The sequence below is a fragment of the Adiantum capillus-veneris genome, chromosome 7 (genome assembly GCF_014529385.1).
Source record: "Adiantum capillus-veneris isolate H3 chromosome 7, ASM1452938v2, whole genome shotgun sequence".
Taxonomy (NCBI): domain Eukaryota; kingdom Viridiplantae; phylum Streptophyta; class Polypodiopsida; order Polypodiales; family Pteridaceae; genus Adiantum; species Adiantum capillus-veneris.
The window spans coordinates 153,597,176-153,616,866 of NC_140937.1; the positions used below are offsets into that span (position 1 = coordinate 153,597,176).

Here is a 19,691-nt window from a genome sequence, read left to right on the forward strand (position 1 = left end):
TTGCCTCCAGTGTGAGTATTACTTTACACATGACAGACAATCATTAGATAAATCTAACCTAAGTTAGTTCAAAGTGTGAACATAATTCAACACAAAGCAAGTAACTACTAACTTTAACTATTTAACTTAAGTTACTTCTAGGTGTGAACATAGTTCAACACAAAGCAAGTAACTGCTAGCTTTAACTATCCTAAATCACTTCTCCGTGTGAGTTTTCTCTACACAAGACAAAAATCACTAACCACTCTACTTAATTTACCTCCCAATGTGAGATATCCTTCACACAAAGGAGGTAAATTTTAAACTCATAACTCCATAACCTAAAAAAAACTACATTCAACTAATTTAACTTTTTACTTAAAAAGATAGTTGATTACTAAATTTATAAATAATTTTTTTGATTTTTTTTTTTTAATGTTTTACAACTCACCTAAAGATGAGAAGGGGGAAGAGAGCTCAAATAGAATGAGGAGAACAATCCATTTTCATGTATATAAATGACTATATTTTGATCGAAATTCTAAGAAATTATAGGATACGATGTTTTTGCTAATGTGACATCTATAATATGAATGAATAAAGATAGGTGTCGTATAATACACCCATTTAAAGCATATTATATGTACATCGTATAACGTACAATACAACTTAGATGAACATAATTTTATTCCTGCCACAACTACTCCCTCTCCCGTGGACAACGGTTCCATATGGTTCACAAGAGGACTTCAACATTTCAACTCATGGTAACGATTAACTTGTTATTTTGAGCAAGTAGCCATGCATGGAAGTAACAGCTTGTTCTTGTAGACTTGAATTCAAAACCGGAAAGAAAACTCGATCAAAGCAACACAAGGCAAGACCTTCACATGGGCACTACAATTCACAATGAGATTGTTAGACAACGACTCTTGGAGAAACATGTTGTAATTGGCAATGCTTTCATCTACATGCATGCAAAATGTGGAGCCATTCAAATAAAGGTCTTGATGAGCTTTTTGTTCAAAATGTCATCTCTTTGCAAGGTGTTTATTGAAGAACATGGTTGTGGCAAGGAAGTTATGGGTTGTTTTCACCAGATTCAAAGGAATGGCCTTTATATGTAATCACCTATGCATGCACCTTGAAGGCATGTGGCCTTACAAAAGACAATGAGAGAATTCATGATATTAGGGGCTGTTGGAGAATTATGTTGTGCTTGGAAATGCATTCATCAATATGTATGTCAAATGTGGTGCCTTTAGAATTCATGATGAGATTAGGGGTTGTTGGAGAGTTATGTTGTGGTTGGCAATGCATTGGTCGATATGTATGTCAAATGTGGTGCCCTTATGAAAGCACACAAGTTCTTGATGAGCTTTTGGTTCAAAATTTCCTCTCTTGGAATGTGTTGATTGTAGGATATGCACGACATGACTGTAGCAAGGAAGATCTATGTTTTTTTGTTACCGAATGCAAATGAAATTGCCTATGCTTGCACCTTGAAGACCCGTGGCTGCAAGACCTTCATGTGGGTAAGAGAATTCACAATAACATTGCTATTGCTAGTCAGGAGTTTTGTATGGCACTCACATAGACTGCACACTATCTAAATATTTCATATCTTTAAATGTTTCTTGGTACAAAAAGTTTAACTACCGCTTTTTTTTTTTAGCTCCTTCACAGATGAGATTTTTGTCATATAAACTTGTTCAAGTGAAGATATTACTCATAAGGTTAGTGTTCTGTTTTTGAGTGCATGCATGCTTTACAAAAAATATGAGGTTTTGATTTCACAAATGTGTTTCAAAAAATCTTCTATGTTTTTTTTGTTCATCTTTTTTTGTTTAAAAAAATTTCATCAAGCAATGTACTTATACTATCCTATCTACATATTAACTACATGGCTATTATTTACACATTTATATCAATTCACACATTGAATACTATGACATGGCCAACCAAGCAAGGCCAGTTTATTCCTACCCTCACTAAATGCCACAATAGCTTTGGAAGAAGAGGAGGAAGAAGAGAATTTTTAACATCATAGGAAGCTATCCCAAGAGACCTCAATGATCTAGCCGACGGAGTTGAACTGAAGACCTATTATTCAAGACGGAAATGAGAATCGATGGTGGAAAATTGGCCTTGCATGTCGGAAAAGATTACAATTGTTTGTCACAATGCGAATATTATGTGAACTAGGTGTGAACTTTGGCGAATGTGAACTGGTTGTGAACTTACATGTGAATGTTCCAAGTTATATGCACTACATTTTGGTTGTGTGAATTGGATTAGAACTCAGTAGAAACATGAACTTGGCGTGAACTGGCATGCTGAAACTACTCAATGCAATGCTCCCATCTCCCTTACTCAATGTGCATTAACTTAGAGTTAAGGCATTCACCTTGAGATTGGGATGTTGTGAGGTCAGACTTGGCCAAATATCCATTTTTCCCCATCAATGGATTGGATACTATTGGATCAATGCTGATGTGGGATTGTAGATTCCCTCAGAAGGAGGTGTCAAATAGTGTCCGGGTATCCAACCTAGCACTAAGGGTGACACTTAAGTCATTTGGGATTTGGGCTGTAAAGTGTTTTATTTGCTCTCTCTCTCTCTCTCTCTCTCTCTCTCTCTCTCTCTCTCTCTCTCTCAGCACGCTGAGTGCCTTGGGCCGCAGGCCACACTATCGAAGGCTGGCTAGAGCGAGGAGGAGTGGACACGTGTTCGAGGGAGGGGGCCAGAATCCCTCCCCCTTTTATAATAGTGGCTTCGCCCATCTGTGTGTGTGTGTGTGTGTGTGTCGTTGTGCTCTCGGAGCTGTAGGCCACACCCGCCGCTTGAAGCTACTGCTGACGCGTGGCAGGGAAAGAGGGGGGGGGGGGGGGGGGGGGGGGGGGGGACCGAAATCCCTCCCCCCATTATAAGTAGTATAGACAGATAGATACATTTGATTTTATTTGTCAAGCATTAAGATCTTCTTTGGTTTTTGGCCTAAGAAGGCCATATAGAGGAGTTGGTAGAGAAAACGTGCAAATCTCTCACCATCAAAAGTTTCACTATCACATTAAATGTAATGTATCTTTTGTTTGCACTTTAGTATTTTCATCACCATTTCATTACATACAATACGATTTTTTCTTCATTTTAGTGTTTTTAAAAGGTGTCTTTATATTGGTGTTGATGTGAAGCATTAATAATGTATAAAAAAGATCCTCTCCCTCTCTCTAACTGATGAAAATAAGGGTAAACTTGAAATTCTTTTGATTTTTAGGTCAAAATTTGAAGCTTTTGCCGGTAATAACACTAAAACTTGTGTAAATTTCTTGATTTTTTTAAAAGCAAGCTCAAAATATAACTAAGATTTTACAATTTTAGCCGATTAAAATACATTGGACCCTGATTTTTTTCCAATACTACCTCCCGTCTCTCTCTCTCACTCACTCACACACACACACACACACACACACACACACTCTCTCTCTCTCTCTCTCTCTCTCTCTCTCTCTCTCACACACACACACACACACACACACACACATGCACACACACCAATGTTCGAATTTTTTTATAAAAATAGAGTAAAATTATAAAAAATACCGATTATTTTGTAAAATTTCTTCCTTGAATCTACCCAAAGGATGTTTTTCAAAATGATTTTTCTCGAACTTTGATGTCACACACACACAATTTATTACAACTAAAAATATTGCCTTCTGAGGCCACCGTAAAAACTTTACCTTGTTTAGTTTGCAAATGGGTCTTTTCATTTAAAAGTCTCTCATGTTTCCTTGTCATATTTTTTGGGTTTAGAATGCCAAGGTCACCCTCATATTGCGGATCAAGGCTTGCTAAAAGCATTTTTCCTAACAAAAGAAAGTAAAGGCCCCACACTTAAAACTCTTCAAAACTTTGGGTCAAAATTTGAAGCATTCGCTGGTAATTACACTAAACTTGTGCAATTCAGCCAAAATCTAGCCACTGTTTTTCCACTTTAGTCGGTTCAAATACACTAAAGCGTGGTTTTTTATGAAGACTGTTGCGGATGACAACTTGAACAAAAAGCATCTTTCAAAGAATGTCCCAATATTCTTGCATACATGGAAACAATGTATATGAACATTTCTTACTCCTTATGCCGAGGTTGAAAAAAAGGCACTTGACCACCGTTTTCATTGATGACTTGGTGTAGGGTATCTAAAGAGAAAAGGTGATAGGCTAATGAGGAAGAAAAAATCATTCAAATTGAAGATGGAGGTGAAGTGGTGGTTAAGAGGTAAGCGCACATGAAAGGTAAATGTTTAGAAGGTGTCTAAACTAACTCTCAACATTACTTGTTCCCAAAGAGTTGGTCTAACCATAATGCTTTGGCCTCTCAACCGACGGGTTGTGTGGGTTCAAATCCCCTGTTGGGTCACACTCTAGAGGGACACCTTGAGCTCACCTCATGTTCACGTTTCTAGGGCTCTTTCCCTTGGACACTGGAGTGCATCCTCCTCTTGGGGTGGGTCACACGAGGAGGAGGTTCCTAGCTGGTTGCTACGAGTTCTCTCCATTGTTCCCAGCACGTGGTGCATCAATTAGGTGGCCACGGTGATGCCTACGCGTGGCTCTTGCCCGATGGTACGCGACCCTTGCCCAACCATGTAACATGGCTATTATTTGGAAGGGTACGCGACCCTTGCCCAACCATGTAACATGGCTATTATTTGGAAGGGTACGCGACCCTTGCCCAACCATGTAACATGGCTATTATTTGGAAGGGATAAGCACCTCCCCCTATGGGCCGTCTGGTGTGTCGGAAAAAAAAAACTCTTGATCACTAGTATAAGGATTTGATATATATTGAATTCTAATTTTGCATAGAAGATCTAGAATATGGTCATCATGTAAGATACCTCCTTGTACCTCATTACCCGATGTAGTGGAGGGATCACTTGGTAGTCATTCCTTGCACATTGGAGAGGCTGTCTAAGGCCTCACCTAGACACGAGCAAGTCGTCTAGTGTGAGGAGTCAATGCAGTGCCCTGGACTGACGTTGGTTATCACGCAAGGTGAGGAGATCATGTAGTTACTCCAATGCAATACCAAACATTGGTTACAAACCACTTACAAGGCAATAATTGCAAGGTGCAAATTCTTGATTACTAAGAACACAATGTGAATGCAAGATAGAGTGCGCTAGATGGGAAATTAAGAGAGAGAATGACATGCAAGAAATGGGCAAGAAACTCAAACTCTGAGCTAAGTTAGGCTCAAAGAGTTGGGAGAGGCGATGGATGATAGGAGAGGGAGACATGGTGCTCACTAGTGGAGAGAACAAGGAAAGGGATGGTGGGGGTATAGCTTGGGCAAGCTTTAAGGTTACAAGCATCATCCAAAGTGTTAGAATGAGGATCTTTTTATAAGAGTAAAGGGGGGGGGTTGGGTGATGAACCAAGGGCCAATAAAGCACTTAGTATTTCCCCAACACATGGATAACAGTTGGATTGCTTCTTTTTTTTTTTTTTGTAGCGATCGGTGGGGTAGGGGAATCTCTCAGCCATAGATAATTTTGGAAGCATCATGTTTAATCACGAAGTTTTGATCTCAAGACCTCAAATATCCATCCAAGGGATCACAAGGAGCCACCCGACGAGGCTTGAACTCAAGCCTTCCTGCGTGCTAGTTTTTTTATTAAGTTTCAAGTAGAGATATAAAAATGTCACCAAATTCCAGTCCTTTGCACAAGCACACCATGTTCCTCCATGTACTCGCAGAAGTTTGCCTATTCAAAGCACTATCTGTTTTTATTGCATATCTACAATGATCACACGGCCAGCACTCATAGATTACAAAGATCGCATATTGCCTGCGTATGTTTTAAGAAACAGCCCAACGTTACTGCAACTAAATTTGAAGCGGAAAGGAATGACAACAAGACACTTTAAAGGTTGTCCATACTCTGGCATCCTCTGCTTACCTTTCCCAATGCTCAATCTACCAGCATAAAGACGTATTTGAATATAAGATCATTTAATCACCCCCTCTACTTTATTCTTGATCCTATAAGGAAATAGCCCTCCAATCACTGAAGTTCAAAATGACACAAATAATCTTTCACACACAATATGAGACACAAAATGGTGTAACCAACAATATAAATTACACAAGCAAAAGCATAGAGGATGTACATTGCAGATTAAGCTCCAAAATATTGGATAAAATCCTCATCTGCAAAGTCTGGAATACCTCCAAGCGGGCTGGAGCTATCCATGCATAAGTCGAATGGAGAATTGAAGTTGTAGTCAGTGGCAATACCACCTGAATGAGATTCAAATTGACCCCTTTCCTTGCTGCCGCCACTTCCGAGCCCTTCTCCTTGCCAGTCGTCTTCATCTTCATTAAAGCTAGAGGCAGCTTGTTCCACCAGACTTTCCCCAAAAACAGGTGGATGAGCCTCTGTGGAGCAATTTTGAGCATTGGACAAGCTGCATATAACGCCTTCCTCTGGATTTGATTGTAAAGAACAAGGGGTTCCTGAGGTGTGCACAGGATTCCCGTACAAGCTTGCAAACAACTCATGCATTGGTTCTCTCCCGCTAATAATGTTTTGGGTAGACTCAGGGGTTGAGACATGGTTCCTTGCTACGGATGTAAACGCTTCTTTGTTATGACTAGAGGGATAGAGACCTCGCTCCCTCGCACCCAGATTGACATGTGTATCTACCTCTGACCTTTCTTCTTGAACATACTTTGCTTCAGTTGCCTTCCTTTTTCTACTGTGTTGCCCACTTTGCACCACATGCGCATTTTGTACTTTGTTGGCACGGTCATGTCTGAACCTGTTCTCTGCGTTCGCGTCCTCAACCTCTGTGCCTTCTTCAGGGGAATCAGCATTAGGAGGCTCCTCATATCCATCCACATCATACTCACTAGCACTGTTTTCCAGGAAGATTCCTCCGCTGGGATTATTCAAGACCTCAGACAAATTTGGCTGAAGAGGCTGCTCTGATGATGACTCCTCATGACTTAAAACAGACAACCACGTCGCACTCTCCTTTGCAGTCATCTTGTCCTGTAAGCATTTGGACTGCCTTACTAACCTGCGAACTTTCGCAATGTCAGGAGACATGTGTCGAATTACAGCTGTTAAAACTCCGACCTTCCAAGCTTTCTTGAGATCGTGAGGCTTTTTATATGGAGGTGGACCCTGTCCTCTTGACAAGCCAAGTTCCGGCCACCATTCCTCATTACCAGAGGGCCACCAAGGAGGAGGCACACCTTTTTCTAAAGGATAACGCCGTTGTGGAGGGTCGCAATGCTGCATCAATGCAGAAAGAAGTGAACCCAGGGTCGTATCCTGGAGCTCTTGAAGTATGAATGGAGTGCAAAGAGACGATACACGTGTCTGCACCTTCACTTGCACTGTCTGATCAGCAAGAGACTTTGCAATAGCAGCAGGCCCATTCCTATCAAACCTTACTTTTTCTTTCCACCAAGCCCTAATATTATCAGAAGCCCCGCTGACAGGCTTACCTTTTTCTGGGATAACGCCATACACAAAAGCTTGAGCTTTGCAAACCTCCATCATTTTCAGCATATACTTGAGTATGCCATCCTGGGCCCGCGACATCTTCTTCCTGCGTGCTTGCTCTTGAGACTGCCTTTGCCTCGGATTTTCTGCATGATCAGTTGTTTTTTGCTTTTCTTTCATGCGCCTTAACTTTATTCGATCCTTCCACATTCTTTTCTCCAGCTCTTCCATATCAATCTCCTCATCACTAACCTCATCTTCATTACCTATGTTCTCACTCAGCATTTCCATAACATCAAGCCCCTGTGAACGAGCAAAACCCATTTTTGCTGAAGAGCCCATCAAGAAGTTACCCACTACTGTCTTTGCCCACCCCTCCTGAAAGTCACATTTTGTTTACGGTTCCATGTAAGAGGGAAAGTTACACATCCTTTCCTAGCTGCGCATGTGTAGCATAGGCATCCTGAATCAAGAGAAGAATAAAGCTAAGCATTTGAAATTATTCACGGAACTTGCCAATGCTGACGCAATTACAAAAAGGAAAGATAAAGAGGCAATGAACCATACGATGTTGATGAAGTAATATACATGAATGACAGTTACGGACTGTCAATTTTACGTAAAATTAATCCCTAGGGGGAGTCTTAAGTACTGCCGAATCAGCTATTCCTGTGTACCTTAGATCAACGGAAACATGACTGGTAAGTGCCAATGAGAACTGTAAGAGTATATTGGTGGATCCACAAGTAGAGAGAAGTCCGGGTAAAATTACAAAATCCCAGCAAGATTCCGAGCTTGCCTTGACGAAAACCAAATCCTTCAAATTTTGACCTCCAAACCAGAGTGTTCTCTTTTTCTTTCTGGTTAGGGAAAAAGCTTTTGGCAAGCTCTGATTCAGGAGTATCATCCCACGGAGATGGATACAAAACGTTTGCTAGACCACCCGCGACAGTATGAGTACCTCACAGGTGGGTGCCCCGATCATCCAAAAGAAGATCTCACGGACAGACTACAACACAGAACTTAGTTGGCAAGACGTAATCTTCCACCCAGCAGCCATCGTGCCCTTTGAAGGGCACATAAGCACGATGAAAGTTGCAGCACAATGGGCCATGTCCAAGCAATGAAGAACGCCATGCTTAGACAGGCTCTCCAATAAAATAACGCAGGCTTGATAGAACTGTCAAGAAACGAGGGAGGAGCAGCAGATTACCTGAGGAATCAGGATGAGGGCAGTCCCCTACGAGTCTCGTGCGCCACCAATCCGGTCGCTGTAAAAACAGGCAACCTTTTCCAAAATGCGAACATGGTGGTGGACGTCAAATTTTCTGATACCCGTCACTGCGTCAGGCAGATTAGGGGATCTCATTTCCCGCGAGTTGAGTGCAAAATTTGTGGGATAAAATCTTTGAGGTTAACAAGGTCACGAATATGTCAGAAACGCACAAGGGCATGGATCCTGGGCAAAGGTGTCTAGACGTATGAGTGTGTGTGTGTGTGTGTGTGTGTGTGTGAGAGAGAGAGAGAGAGAGAGAGAGAGAGAGAGCATTCTGATCGATCTTTGTGGGTGTGTATATGAGAGAGAGAGAGAGAGAGAGAGAGAGAGAGAGAGATCATATTATCTTCCTCAGAGGTCAAATATGACTTGTCCAAGTCATGGCTAAAAATGTGAGGGAAGCAAGTTCAGATGTGACCAAAAGATGAGCACCCTAGTAGTGTGTGGTACTCAGACTCTCGAACTTGCAGTGAACATAGTGTGCACAATTGGTTTGACTCTTCTCCATTGTCCCAACGCCCTGTCTCAAATCGAAGGGAGTGGGAGCTAAGCTGAATGGCTACGATAGTGCGTATCGCTGACAAGGGGATAGGCTCAAGCATGTAAGTGTGAGTACGGTTTCCCCTTTCAGCGAAGAACAGGGTTTTGTAGTCGGGAGCAATATGGGTGGTGTAATGTATGAAGCGTGACCCATCGGATACCTCCCAAGCCGTAATACATTGGCGTTGTAGAAAAGCTTCATTCACTTACGCGTCAATTGAGGCATCATGTAGCACGTGTAATGCATCCCATCTCTCAAACCACTTCTTTATGTCTTGCATCCGTCTCGTGCTCAAGATCTTGCTTTTATGCGTCTTTTGAACTTTTTTGCTTGCTTCCCATGCAATTGTAGGAAGTCGATGTGAGGGGTTTTGACGCATCTTTATCATGTATTCCATAACCCTTTCTATGCCCATAACCTCAATTGGAAGAGATTTCGACTCAAGAACTATGAGCATGTATGGTGTTTGTGTCTTAACTGTTACTATATTGTGTGCGTCTGTCGCACGTGTCAATGCAAAGGACTTGCCGTACACTGTGTGCGAGCCACAAATGGCTGCAAGCACACAACCAGACTAATTTAGCAAGCTCAAGAGAGCAAGAATGTGTCACTCACCGCCCTACCCTCGCCTTCGTGGAGGATTCCTCAACGCGAAGAAGGAGCTACCGTCGTGTCGTGCTCAACCGCCTCGTCGTGCCGCCGTGGCAATGCTCGATCGCACACACACACTCTCTCTCTCTCACGCGCGCACACACACACACACACACACACACACACACACACACACAAGGAGATGAAAAAGAAGAAGATGGAGATGGAGCAAGAGCACTCTTCAATTGCACAAATGAAAGAATAAGTGTTTTTTAGGTTTATGTGACTTTTATATGAGCTTGCCCATTCACACTTGGGCGCCCATGCTTAGCCAACTAACCCTTGAATGTTCCAGTTAGAGTGCGCCTCTCATCGGCGATCACTCTTACCCTTTTCTATTGGACCGACAAACCCGGCCCATGACTCAAAACAATGTAATGTCCATGGATGTGCTGACGCCTATTTGCCAAGGTCAGCACCAAGTGATAGGTGGCGTTGGATAGTCCCCAAGCCTCCTAGTCGCCCGGTGTTGACTTCACTGTCGCATATCATGTCTTCGACACCGAGGTCAACACCAAGCGATAGGTGGCGTTGGGCAGTCCCCAAGCCTCCTATTCGCCCATTATTGACTCAACTGCCTCTTGTAATGACTTTAACACCAAGGTCAACACCAAGCGATAGGAGGCGTTGGGTAGTCCCCAAGCCTCTCATTCCCCCAATACTGACTCAATGTCTGACTTGTCGGTTATCATGCTTGTTGATTAACATGCCCCCCTTCTTGATGTAGATTCCGTCCTCGAAATCTATTGTGTTGAAGCTCGTTCGTCAAGGTGGAAGAGCATTTGAGATGAACGTCCTTAGCCTTCTCCAGTCACTACAAAATTAAACAACATTGGCACAGTAATTGCATTCTCATATACAATTAATTAGCATATACAATTGTAGGCGACATTTGATTGGTCACAGAATTTTAAACCATTTGTCAGCAATAAACATTAAATTGGAATATAATCAAACGCATAAACAGTTGTAAAGGTAAAAAACTAAACAAGTCTGGGGTCGCTAATTTAACGATCGAAAAGCACTAGAGATCAACTATTAATACCATGGACAACCTTCTCAATTTTCTCTGGTCAATTAAGTTGTTTAATCGCGAGAGCCAAGTATTTCATGTCTGAGGGCTGACTAGAGATTATACTTAGAAGACCTTGTAGTTAAGCTACAATAAAAGGAATTGCTCATGAAATCATCGCGTGACTGATTTCCTTTTCTTTGACCCCCCAAAGTCTTTTCTTAATGATTCAATTTTGGTGTGTGTGCTTATTTTGTATACCTTGGGTTTTTTACGTTTTAAGGAAAAGCGCCCACAGTGGGAACCTCTAGGGTTCTAGTACCATAGGTGATACATGTGAATGAAGTACCAAATCGAGCTGAGATTTCTCTTCCCGCTTAAGAAATTACATTGTGGCACTTTGATATTTTTGTTTGTTCGTTTTCAACATCTTAATTTTGTAACTTTGGGGGTCATATAACACTGTTACCCTCCCCAGGCTCATCACATTAGTAAACTCCCTTTATAATACTTAAGCTAAAGGTCAATAAAAACTAAGCCCATTAGAAAGCCCTAGTACATTGCACACAATGCTGCCTAAATCGATTAAGAACCTAAGTAACCATTGATTATTAGGAAGGCATTCCCTATGGTATTAAGAGAAGATCTTCACCGCCTAGCTTGGTCAAACTAGCTTAGTCAGATTGCTTGATTTTTAAACCTAAACAAGTGATTATGACAAAAAATTACATTGAATTTAATGTTTGGTACTAAGCAAATGCGATGAATATTATGCTACCAATCACAATTAAAGTAGACAAACATGGATGCAAAAAAGATAAGGGGCAATGGTAATGGATAAGAAACACCTATTTATGTTGATGATCTCACTTGATTTGAAGAGTGAATGAGAGAAAAGTTCCATGAAGGTCCAAATCCTATCAACAGCAACACATTCTTGTACACACTATGAAACACAAGAATACCTCTGGGAGGCACATCAGTGGGAATATGCCACCAACCCTTATTGAGCACAATTAAACAACATAAGGAACCTTAACCTAATTATTTGCACTCTCCCTACAGAGTCAAGGAAATAGGATATTGTAGAGATTGGAAGGAAACCCTAAGGCTAAACCCCCATGCTCGTCGTCGAGAAAAACAAAGTCATCATCTATGAGACCATATGTGCCATCCGTGTAATCATGTAAATTGTCTTCATCATTAGGGGCACCGATGTTTACTAAGAAGGTCACTAGACGTCTATAGTCATCTTGGTCAAGGGGGTAGTCTTGTACAATGGGAGAAACGCTCTCTACTAAGTATGGATCATTCGTGGTCAAGAGACGTATCAACCATTCTAACTCGTCGAAATTCCTCTCACATGCTAGCATACCTACCAAATCCCATTCACAGGCAAGCACTGAAAAGACCATGTGAAACACTTGTGAAAAGTAACGAGGGTATCTCTCATCCAAGGCATAAGTGGATGACTCTAGCGTACTAGCTAGATCTGTGTCTAAGGGTTGTGTCTAAAGGTTGTTTCCTTGTGCATAATGTGTTTTTTATGATTTTGTGCTATGTATAAAACTCGTAGGTTTCCATATGTTTGTTTGGTGGCTCTTGATCTTTTACTTTTTTATCTTGTTTTTGTGAGTATAAGGCTTTATATATACATTTCCCAAGATTCAAAGATTGAGAGGTTAGTGAGGAAGGTTGAGAGGGAAGCAAGTGAATGATGGATGTCAGTGAACACTCCCCCCTTCTTTGGGTAGATCATACCTTTTGGAATGATGTCGTCACCTTTTGAAACCAATTGTTCCAAGTTGTTATGGGTGAAGACTTTAACCAATAGTTTTCGACCTCCCTATGCATTTCATCTAGTTTCAAGGGTGGTAAGGTACTCTCCCATGATTTTATTTGCAACATTGTTGTAGGTGGTGAACTTACAACGCGAGGTGCAAACTTTTCCTTGTTTGTATGGATATGTACAATGGTAGGTGGAGGTTGTGTCGAAGCTTCTATTTTTGTATAGGAACTATATGAAGAGCAAGAACCTTCATTTGACTTCCCTGTTCCTGAGCTAGGTGGAACAAATTGTTCTTTCTTCTGTACCCAAACTAACTCTGGAGCGGGTGTGTAGCATTCCGTGATTTTTTCCTTTCCGCGATCTTCAATTCGTTTGGGAGCCACTTGATTGCGCTCACATGAGCCAGGTGACAAGTAAGAGCACAATTTACGTTTTGGCACCCATATTTGATCATTTCCTTCATAGTAGCCTTGGGCTTCCAAAAGTTTTTTAGGAATCCAACGCTATGTTTCCTTACATTTCTTGGGGCGAGTGGGACGTCTCTTATCAGGCTCGTATCTTTTAGCACTAGCTATGGTTGCTACAGAAGCTTTAGGGACCCACTTGTATGTTTTCTTTGTTATATTGGGATGGGTCTTGTGTGTCTCAAGCTTTATTTCATCTACATCAGTTGAAGATCTAGAGAGTTGGGCTATGGGGACATATGGTTCAACCTCTTGGACATGCAATGTTTTGAGTTTTATTTCCTTAAGAGGCAATATCTTAGGGACTATGGCTTGAGTGGCAAGGCTAAGAGTTGGTTTCTACGTTGACACCCCCGTCCCCCAATCAATAGTGCATTTGGTGGCTATCATCCATGTGCGTCCTAGGTTTATTACTCTCCATAGTTCCAGCAAGCATGACCAAAAAGTCTTGAGCTACAACCCCATTGTCATAACTGACAGAAGTGTGCCAGATTCCAAAAACAACACTTTTTTTCTTGTTGACACGCATGACTTGGATAATACTCTCAGATAAAAGTGGCTTTCCCAAGTGACACCACACCCTATATGATAGTAGATTATACTTAGCACCCGTGTTCAATAAGGCGTTATATAGCACTTTTCCATAGGCACTATTTAGCTCAAAAGGGTATCGTAGAGGTGTGTCAGAGTCCAACCAATCATCCTCTCTTTCAACTTGGAATGCATGTGTAACTCCAAGGTTGGCCTCTCGTTGGCGTCTTATGCGTTGTTGTCGCTCTTTCACCTCAGCTTGAGCTTGTATCTTTTTCAATTCTGTTTGTGCCTTGGTTGCCTTTTTCTTATGGATGGCTCATAGCTCCTCTTGGCTTAAAGGATCGTAATATCTTTTAAATTTGCTACCATTGAGGAATCCAATGGTTTCAACTCGATCTAGAGTGTCAACATAAATGGTTCCTTATGGGGTGATTTCACATAATCTATATGGTCCTTTTCCCGCATATTTCAACTTTCTCTTTTTGTTACGCACTCCATACATGAGGACTTTATCACCAATGTTGATATCTTTGTTCTTTAAATGACAATCAAACCATTTTTTCCTTCTTTCTCCACAAGTGCATTTTGCACAGCTAATTGCCTCTCTTCATCTAGATTTTCAAGGATAGATAATTGCTCAACTAAGGGGTTACCATCCCAACCTTCTTGAGAAGCTACTCGAAGACTAGAAATGACAAACTCCCATGCAATAACGGCTTCTTGGCCATACACCATCTTAAACGGTGTACAGTTAATGGAAACTTTGTACGCAGTACGATAAGCCCATAGAAATGATGTAAGCTTTAAATCCCAATCTGTACGATGAGCCTCAACTGTTTTTGTCAAAATGGAGATGAGAGTTTTGTTGGTACTCTCAGCTTGGCCATTTGCTTGTGGATAATAAGGTGTGGACTTATGGTGAGCTATCATGAAGTAAGTAGTGAGTTCTTTTATCACTCCATTTATAAGATGAGTGCCATTGTCACTCATAATCTCAAAGGGACAACCAAATCTTGTAATGATGTTCTCAAAAAGAAACTTGGCAGTTGACCTTGCATCAGCCTTGCGTGTTGCCCTAGCTTCCACCCACTTTGTTACATAGTCAGTGGCAACGATAATATATCGAGATTGAGTGATACGAGCTGCCGGACTAATTGGGACTAAAAAGTCCAAACACCATTTTTCAAATGGTTGAGTCACTTTAATAGGATGTAAGGGAATCCTATCCTTTTGTTGCGTGATCTTGTAACGTTGGCATTCATCACATCCTTTTGCAAAAAGTGATGCATCCTTGAATAAGGTAGGCCACCAATAGCCTGATTGCAACACCTTTCTAGCTGTTAGTTCCCCTGCGAAATGTTCTCCGGCTATATCCATGTGGGCTTCTTGCAGTATGTATAAATACTCATCCCCATGGGCACAACGTCTAAGAATATCATCCTTCCCTAACTTGTAGAGAGTTCCTGCAATGAGAGAGTAAGGTTCACATTCTTTTAACAGTTTTCGAGCTATGTCCTTACGAAGCTCTTTGGGTGGAAAACCATTAACTAGAAAGTTCACAATCTTCTCACTCCATTCAGGTATGGCTTTGACTAGGTTTAGAGAAGTATCGGGCAACTCATCATCGACTCTAGTAGGGGCTTCACCATTGGGTATGCGAGACAAATGATCCGCCATGACATGTCGTTTAACAGGTCTCACCACAATGGTAAAATCAAACTCAAGGAGAATTAACAACCATCGTGTAATTCTTCCCGTGGAACAAGGTTTATTTACTAGATACAACAAGGCTTGATGATGAACATAGAAAACAAACTTGTTGGCTAGAAGATAGTAGCGAAATTTCTTTACTGCATAAATCATACCTAAACCTTATCGCTTTGTAGTGGTGTAGTTTCTCTCGGCATCATTCAATTGACGACTTGCAAAGCTAATGGGTAGTCCAATTTATGTTCTCCTGGTTGAGGTAGAACACACCCAATAGCAAAGTTTGATGCATCAATATGCACATGGAAAACTACGTTCCAATCGGGCACTCATAGAATAGGAGCGCTAGTCAAGGTTTTTTTCAATGACTCATAAGCAAGGTCACACTCCGTGGTCCAGTGGAACTCAATAAGAAGCTTGTACAAAGGACGAGCTATCTCGGCAAAGTTTAAAATAAACCATCGGTAATAACCAACATGGCCCATGAACCTTTGAACTCCTTTATAGTTTCTAGGTGGTGGCAATTCAGCAATGGCTTTAATTTTGCTCTCATATGTGGAAATCCCATTTTTGGACACTATATGCCCTAAAATGGCTCCATGTTTAACCCAAAATTGGCATTTGAAAGGGTTTAAGGAGATGCGATACAATCTGCACTTCTTAAACACTTTTCGTAAGCATGATAGATGTTCTTTCCAAGAGGAAGAAACACAAACGTCATCTAAGAAAGATTCGCAAAACTCCCTCAAATATTCTCTAAAAGCAGTGTTTATTAATCTTTGAAAGATAGCAGGGGCATTGGTTAAGCCAAAAGCCATAACACAAAATGTGAACACTCCAAATTCGGTTATAAGGACTGTTTTAGCTTGGTCCTCTAGCGCAATTGTGATTGATTGTAGCTAGAGTACCCATCTAAAAAGCTATAAGCTTCGCTGCAACTCTTTCAAGAATATGTTCTAAATGTGGCAAGGGGTAATGGTCCCTCCTAGTGGCGGCATTGACCTTCTTGAGATCCACGCACACTCTAAGTTTCCCATTCTTTTTTGGCACAATCACTATTGGAGACACCCATCTGAGTGCTCAATAGGGTATATGAATCCGCATTTCACAAGCTTTTCAATCTCTTCTTGAACGATCTTTGCATATTTAGGATTCATTGGGTAGGGTCGTTGCTGAACTGCTTTAGCCATGCTATGCTATTTATGGGGATTGTGTACTGCACCACAGAAGGTGAAACACCTTTCATATCATGATATGTCCAAGCAAATATATCCCTGAATTCCTTAAGAAGTTCTCTAAGTACACACTCTTCATCTTTTGTCAGATCTTGGGCAATGAAAACCCTAATGCTTCTGCTGACAACAATTCATCTGGAAATTCTTGTGATAAGGGAAAAAAGAAGTTGCGTTGCCATTATTGTAAAGCTAATGATCACTTCATCAAGCAATGTCCTAAGTTAAAGGCCAAAGAGACTAAGAAGAAAGAGGGTGGTTCCACTTCAAATGCTGGTTCCACTACAAATGCAGCCATTATCGAGTCTTCTGTGAAAGGAGACTGTGATGCTGATGTTGATGCAGAATGGGCTTTTAGTGCAGAGTGCACTTACTATCCTGCTGTCCATGATGCATGCATGTCGGTTGCTGTAGATTCCCATGTGTGGTATTTTGACAGTGGTGCTACAAAGCACATTACCTCACATCGTGAATTGTTCACCTCTCTTGAGTCAGTCCCTCATGGGAATTCAGTCACATGCCAACAATGCCTCTTATCCTGTTCAGGGGGTTGGAAAGATTGTGCTTACTGCTGCAAATGGCAGTTCTTTCACACTTGTTGATGCACTTTATGTACCTGGGATCAAGAAGAATCTTTTGTTTGTATCTGCACTTGCTAGACTTAGACTTGTAGTCCAATTTGTGGATGAAAGATGTACAGTTCATGGTGATGAAATTTTTGCATCTGGCCTTTTGTGTCATGGGCTATATAAGCTCACTTTGTATGACAAGTGTGGACAAAATTTTGCAAATATAGTTGCAGATTCAAGGGCTGTTTCAGATACAAAATTGTGGCATGCACGTTTTGGGCATCTGACTTTTGCGAGTTTGCTGCGTTTGCAAAAATCTGATATGGTTGCTTCTTTGCCGCCTCTTGAAGCACCTATCAAACATGTTTGTGAAGGCTGTATTTTGAGTAAGGTGCAGCGTTTGAAGTTTCCAAAGGATGGTTTAGTTAGGGCCACATGCAGGTTGCAGCTTGTGCGGCATAGTGATGTTTGTGGGCCCATGCAAACTCCGTCCTTGGGCAATTACCTTTACTTCATGACTTTCATTGATGATTACTCCACGCATGCATGTGTATTTCTGCTTAAAGCGAAGTCCGAAGTCTTTATGTGCTTCAAACCATTTCTGGCTATGGCTGAAAATGTATCAAAATGTACTATGGGCACCCTCCGTTCCGATTGAGGGGGGGAGTATATGTCTCATGAATTTAATGCATTTCTGGCTAGTTGTGGGATAAAACACCAATGTACAGTACCTTATACACCTCAGCAAAATGGTTTTGCTGAGAGGAAAAACAAGTCACTTACGGAAATGGCACGATGTATGGTCAAAAGTCGAGATTTTCCGCATTCTTTTTGGCTTGAGGCCATCATGTGTGCCACTTATGTACTTAACATGTGTCCTACAAAAGATTTGCAGTCTATTACTCCATATGAAGCATGTCATGATAGAAAACCTTCTATTGAGCACATGCGTGTTTTTGCCTGTTTGGCATATGCTTTGGTGCCACAAACACAACGCAAAAAATTGGATGATAAGGCTGTCAAATGTATTTGTGTTGGTTATAGTGCTGAAAGCTAAGGTTGCAGGTTGTATCATCTGTAAACAAAGTGTATTTTGGTTCCATGGGATTCAGCCCTTGCTGTCATGTACTAGAGACAATAATGTAAGGTCACACGACATTTATGACACTTTGTTGCCTCTTTTCAGTGGTGGAAGTTCGGATGTAAATTCCAATGAGGCAAATGTACAGCCTAAGGGGGTTTTCGAAAATGTTACCGATCAGCCTATTACTGATGTAGATGTACATGATGTACTTGATGAGGAAAGGGCTGAAAATGAGCAAGCTAGAGGTATGCCAAAATGGCTGGTGCATACATTGCGTGACAGTAAATTGGATGCACCTTTGTCTAGTCGTACTCGTTCAGACTCTCGCCATGCATCTTATGCCTCAGATTGTTATGCTTTGGCTGTGTCTAGCTTACATGATGTTTAGGAACCTCTGTCTTTTGATGAAGCACATAATTCAAAAAATTCGATGGCTGCCATGCAATCATAATATGATGCACTTATAGAAAATGACACATGGACTTTATGTGATTTGACTTCTGGCAAAAAGGCCATTGGTATGAAGTGGGTTTATAAGTTGAAACGCAAGCCGGATGGTAAGATCGATCACCATAATGCTCGACTTGTTGCAAAGGGTTATGCACAGCAAAAAGGCATAGATTATGAAGAGACTTTTGCTCCCACTTGTCATATGACTACTGTGCGTTTTCTATGTGCATTAGCAGCTCTTTTTGGTTGGGATGTACATCAATCAGACATTGTTACTGCTTTCTTGAATGGTGACATATTTGAGGAAGTTTATGTAACGCAGCCTCGCGGTTTTGTCAAGAAAGGACAAGAGGACCAAGTGTGCAGATGTAAGAAGGCTTTGTATGGGTTGAAGCAATCTCCTCGTGCTTGGTATGAGAAAGATGACACTCATTTGGTCAAACGAGGCTTTTGTAACAGTCCAACAGAAATCACATTGTATGTAAAGCGTGAGGGTGATGTACTTCTCATTGTGGTTCTTTATGTAGATGATTTGCTAATCACTGGACCAAATGAGAGACATAAGCTGAATTTAAGGTTGATTTGAATGCTACTTTCAAGATGAAAGATTTGGGGCTGTTGCATCATTACTTGGGCATACAGTTTAAGCAGTGTGATGGTGGTATTGCCTTGTGTCAGAAAAGTTGCATAGAGACATTGCTATGTAAGTTTGGACTTGAGGATTGCAAACCTATTGCCACTCCCATGGAAACATGTTTAAAATTGAGTTTTCATAATTCTGGTGATCCTGCAGTTGTCACTCGTTACCAAACTGCTGTTGGATGCCTCATTTATGTATGCAACACGAGGCCGGATATTCAATTTGTAGTCTCACATGTCAAC

The 19,691-nt window shown here is 41.3% G+C and overlaps 1 pseudogene across 2 annotated transcripts; it reads right to left on the reverse strand.

Moving 5' to 3' along the window:
* Positions 1–6,107: 6,107 nt before the first annotated feature.
* On the reverse strand, positions 6,108–9,025 carry LOC147454844 (ETHYLENE INSENSITIVE 3-like 1 protein pseudogene; annotated as a pseudogene). 2 transcript variants are annotated; one of them, XR_015188701.1, is made up of 2 exons: positions 8,714–9,025; positions 6,108–7,963 (listed from the first exon to the last, which is right to left on the reverse strand). The product of XR_015188701.1 is annotated as an ETHYLENE INSENSITIVE 3-like 1 protein pseudogene, transcript variant X1 (transcript). The 2 variants fall into 2 exon arrangements; XR_015188702.1 differs by lacking the exon at positions 8,714–9,025 and adding an exon at positions 8,178–8,707.
* Between the last annotated feature and the right edge of the window lie 10,666 nt (positions 9,026–19,691).